Consider the following 4,922-nt stretch of genomic DNA (forward strand, 5'->3'; position numbering starts at 1 on the left):
AGACTGAATGATAAACCAAGTGTTCACTGTTGTCCAGGACAGAGCAATAAGAATGATCATGGGTTTAGAAAGCATGACCTTGGAAGATGGGGCCAGACATATTGCACCTGACGGTGCTGAGGGAGTTGGCCAATGTGATTGCAGAGCTGCTGACCATTATCTTTGAAAACTCATGATGGCTGGGAGAGGTCCTGGATGATTGAAAAAGGGCAAATATAGTGCCCATCTTTAAGAAAGGGAAGAAGGAGGATACACAGAACTACAGATTGGTCAGCCTCACCCCAGTCCTTGGAAAAATCATGAAGCAGATCCTCAGGGAATCCATTTCTAAACACTTGGAGGAAAAAGTAATTAGGAACAGTCAGCATGGATTCAACAAGGGCAAGTCATGCCTGACCAACCTGATTGCCTTCTATGATGAGGTGACTGGCTCTGTGGATGTAGACATGATATACTTAGACTTTAGCAAGGATTTTGAAATGGTCTCCCACAACATTCTCACAAGCAAGTTAAGGAAGTATGGGTTGGATGAATGGACTGTAAGATGGATAAGAAACTGGCTAGATTGTCAGGCTTGGAGGGTAGTAATCAATGGCTCTATGTCTAGTTGGCAGCTGGTCTCAAGTGCAGTGCTTCAGGGGTTGGTTTTGTTCAACATCTTCATCGATGACCTGGAAGATGAGATGGAGAGCATCCTCAGCAAGTCTGCAGATGACACCCAGCTGGGGGTGGGGCGGGGTAGCAGATATGCTGGAGGGTAGGGCTAGGACTCAGACCTGGACAAATTGGAGGATTGGACCAAAAGAAATCTCATGAGGTTCAATAAGGACAAGCACAAAGTCCTGCACTTAGGACAGAACAATCCCATGCACCAGTACAGGCTGGGGACCGAAAAAGGGAAAAATCTCTTGTGATTCTACTGTAATATGAACTATCTGCTCAATATCTTTCACTTTAATTGCCCTATTATTCAGGGTGCTTCACTACTGCCTTCCACTCTACATGTGGTACATACTGTAGTTAATCAGCAGTTCTTCAGATAAGGACCTAGGGGTTACTGTGGACAACAAGTTGAATATGATTAACACTGGGCCCTTGTTGCGAAGAAGGCTAACGGCATACTGTGCTGCATTAGAAGCATTGCCAGCAGATTGACGGAAGTGATTATTCACCCCTATTCAGCACTCGGGGGCCATATCTGGAGTACTGTGTCGTTTTTGGTCCCCACCCCCACTACAGAAAGGATGTGGACAAATTAGAGAGTACAGTGGAAGGCACTGAAAATGGTTAGGTGGCTGGGACACATGAGTTAGGAGGAGAGGCTCAGGGAACTGGGCTTATTTAGTATGAAGAAGAGAAGACTGAGAGGGGACTTAATAGCAGCCTTCAACTACCTGAGGGTGGTTACAAGGAGGATGGAGCTAGACTGTTCTCAGTGGTGGCAAATGACAGAATGAGAAGCAATGGTCTCAAGTTGCAGCAAGGGAAGTTTAGGTTGGATATTAGGAAAGTTTTCTCACTAGGAGGCTAGTAAAGCACTGGAACAGATTACCCAGAGAGGCTGTGGAATCTCCATCCTAAAGACTTTTAAGACCTAGGTAGTCAAAGCCCTGGATGGGATGATATAGTTAGAGATAGTCCTGCTTTGAGCAGGGGGTTGGTCTAGATGACCTCCTGGGGTCCCTCCCAACCCCAATTTTCTGTGATTTAAGACAGACTAAAGGAACTACATTTGCTTAATCAAAAAAATGAAGTAAATGAAAAGGAAAGGAAAAAAACAACCCACATTGATTAATTGTTCTTCATACACTGGGGGAAGAGCAAGAAATCAGGTTAATGTGTAAAAAAGACTGTCATGTCGCAGGAGCAGAAGGGACCCAACCCTATGGGACACCGGGTGATATCTGTTTTGCCCACTGAAGCAAAACAGCTGTACAAGGACACATCCCAGCACAGCTGACCTGCTTCATTTGGCGATGTCTGTGTATAACCTGTGTAACCTGTTCTTAAAACCTTCATAAAAAAAAAAACCCACCAGTCAGAAATACTCTAGGACAGTGTGGACTCAATCTACAGCCCATGGGCAAGATCTGATGCCCAAAGCAAATGGATCTAACTTACAGCACTGGGAGGGAGAAGGGGGAGAACTGGTAGGGAGCAGTGCAGCCCAGTATGTTCCCTGCCCTACCCTGCACCATGCTGCCGATCCCCTCTGCAGCCCTCCCTGCTCTCTCCCTCTCCCCTAACCTATTGCAGGTACTGTTTACTGAAGGTAAGCTCTTCTTCCCCCCCTTCCTACCTCTGACATTAACGATCACCTCCTTCCTCCTCTCCCTCCCCCACTGGACACTGGAGTGGAGTGGGGGCCCATGATGCAGCTGGACACCAAGCCTGTTGCTCTAAAATGCTGCACTCCACTGCTCTAGAATGGTATATGTGATTCTGCTTCAGTGCATGGTGTGGACTAAAAAAATTCTTCTTCCAGGCTGTGAAACTTTATAGTGTTCAGGTCCATATACAATGCTGGCTAAAGGGGGTAAAACAGTTTAACTTCTTTGTATAAACTGATAAAGCTGGAGACACAAATACAGTTATAAATGGGATGCCACTAACCTGGAAAAAATATGTTAGGAATTTCACAGTTTTTAGCTAGGTCAGATTATTTTACTGACAGCCAAGGACATAGCTAGCATGGCAAGAAGTCCCCAGAAATGAGAAGACCAAATGTTATGTTTGACTAATTCTGACAGATGAAACAGCCATCCATTTCTGGATACCACTTTGAGTGTTTTTTTGGCAACCAGCTTAGTGCAGGAAAGACAGAACGAGAAGGAATAAAGAAAGATGTCCGTTGCTTTCACCACCATGGTTATGTGGTGGGAACTACAAATCTACCATTCCCTGTTCAGTGTCCACTAGCCCCATCCAAAAAGATGTTCTACCCAAACTGGGCAAGAAAAAGGGGACCTGATGACATCACCACCTCCACAAAGTTGCACAATCCTGGGCAACACCTGAAAAACAAGAACCTAAGGTTTCTTCTGTTGTTCTGTTCCCATCACATTGTTTTTTTCCTTGCTCAAGGGTCCAGTCAATCCAAGATAAACCAACTTTTGCGACACTACAGGGAGCTTGTGGCCAAAAAGGATGATTGAAAACAGCATTTTAAATACTAGTAAGTCTTTCACATCTCAAAGCAACTAATAAACATGTACTCAGCAGACAGTTCTTGCAAACTGTTAAGATGCAAGTGAAAGACAGAAGCTGTGCCTTCCCTACTTTTGTCTTTCTGTGTGAGCATCTATGTTTGCCACAGTCAAAGAGCTTCCAGGTGAGATTGTCAGGAGCATCTGGGAGGAGTTAAGTGCCCAAAAGCCATTGGCAGCCAGTGGGAGTTCAGTGCCTAAATCCATTAGACGTTTGAAATCATACCTATTATTTATAAACTAATTTTAAAGACATTTAAGATATGAAAAAACAAAACAAGGAATTCTCTTTAAGGAGAAAGTTGATAGCTAAATTTAAGTGCTTAAACTGATATCTAATGAGAGGTTTAAATATATATTTTGAGTGGTTATATGGCACTGATTTAATTGCTCCTATAAAAGGGCAGTAACTGCAAGATAGCTAAAATTTAATAAAAGTCAAGACTACAAAGTAAGTATTACTGTTTTTAACAGTTAGCTTGATGCTAAATACTTCAAGCATGAATCACTTTTTTTCTGAGGGAGAATAGAGGAGGGGTGAAGAGGGAATATATCACCTTTCATCTAAGATGGATGAAATGGAAGAAGATAATTCTGTTCCAAACTGCAAGAATTAAAGGATATTCTTCAGCTTACAGAAGCAAAAATCACTTGGACTGAAACAGACTACTTACTAGTAAACTGAAAAAAGACCAGACCTGGGAAGTCAGTAGAAGCAAGTCCATGGATAGATTTAAAATAAAGGAAGGCACCTTTTATCATAGATTTAAAAAAAGCCCTCTGGTTTAACATCTTTGTGGACACTGAGGATAAGTGCCACACCCTAGTACTGAAGAGTGCAAGGCCAGCACCTTGGAGCAGAAGAGGGCTGACATCAACAGAAAGACAGCAATGACAACAGGAAGGAAGAAGCTTGTGTGGCATGATCAAAATAAGGCAACAGCACCAGTCCCAGTAAGCAGCAATGCATTTGCCACAAGGCCCTCAGACTCCCTTTTCCCTACAACACCCCAGGCTCACTTGAATACTATTTTTTTACCGCAGCACTTAGGAGACCATTGCCATGGGTCAAGACTCCATTGTGCAGGTGCTACACTGACACAGAAATTATGATGCCTGTAAATGTTGTGCTGGTACCACGGGTGCTATGGTCACTCCCTGGCATTTAGCCTTGTGGTTCTCTCTCACTCGCCTGCCACAACTTGATAGAAAAATAGATGCATTAAAAAAGAACCCCAATCTTCCCAATATGCCTCAGAGATGTGACCAGATTTTCTTCACAGGGCTCCTACCTCCCCTTCACCCTGTCCTGACCACACATGAGATAGCCTGTACTTTGGTGTCATTCCAGGTATTACTTCATTCTCTTCTTCCAACAGGTCTTGTAGTCACAAAGAGTTCCTCTGTCCTTTTCCTGTCCTGTTTCCCCAATCCCCAGTAGGATGGGATTCCCCTGCACTCCCCTGGGCTAGAGCTGTTCTCTTTACAGCCCTCTGTGCAAGCTGAGCATGTGTCAGCTGGCAGCATAAACTTGCTGGCTGGCCCTTTAAATCCTCAGGGTCCCAGCCTCTGCAGACTCCTTGCAGCACTGCCAGCTACCTGCTGCAGTGACTCTCTGCCCTCTCCTGGGCTGGGCTGTTCTCTTCACAGCCCTCCATACCACAGCTGGCATCCAACCCTTGCTGGCTGGCCCTTTAAATCCATAGGGTCACAGCC

At 44.5% G+C, this 4,922-nt stretch overlaps 1 protein-coding gene and 1 long non-coding RNA gene across 2 annotated transcripts in view; both read right to left on the reverse strand.

Moving 5' to 3' along the window:
- The window catches only part of NDUFS3 (NADH:ubiquinone oxidoreductase core subunit S3), a 28,751-nt gene that overhangs the window by 8,066 nt on the left and 15,763 nt on the right, over positions 1 to 4,922 (reverse strand). The window lies entirely within an intron of this gene.
- The window catches only part of LOC109298883, a 12,429-nt gene continuing 10,757 nt past the window's right edge, over positions 3,251 to 4,922 (reverse strand). The window contains exons 2-3 of the long non-coding RNA XR_002097723.1: positions 4,584 to 4,587; positions 3,251 to 3,264 (exon numbers count right to left, since the gene is read on the reverse strand). This is a non-coding gene — a long non-coding RNA (uncharacterized LOC109298883). The remainder of the gene's footprint in view (positions 3,265 to 4,583; positions 4,588 to 4,922) is intronic.

Source organism: Gavialis gangeticus, unplaced genomic scaffold (assembly GCF_001723915.1).
Source record: "Gavialis gangeticus isolate Ggan-Ray unplaced genomic scaffold, GavGan_comp1, whole genome shotgun sequence".
NCBI lineage: Eukaryota > Metazoa > Chordata > Crocodylia > Gavialidae > Gavialis > Gavialis gangeticus.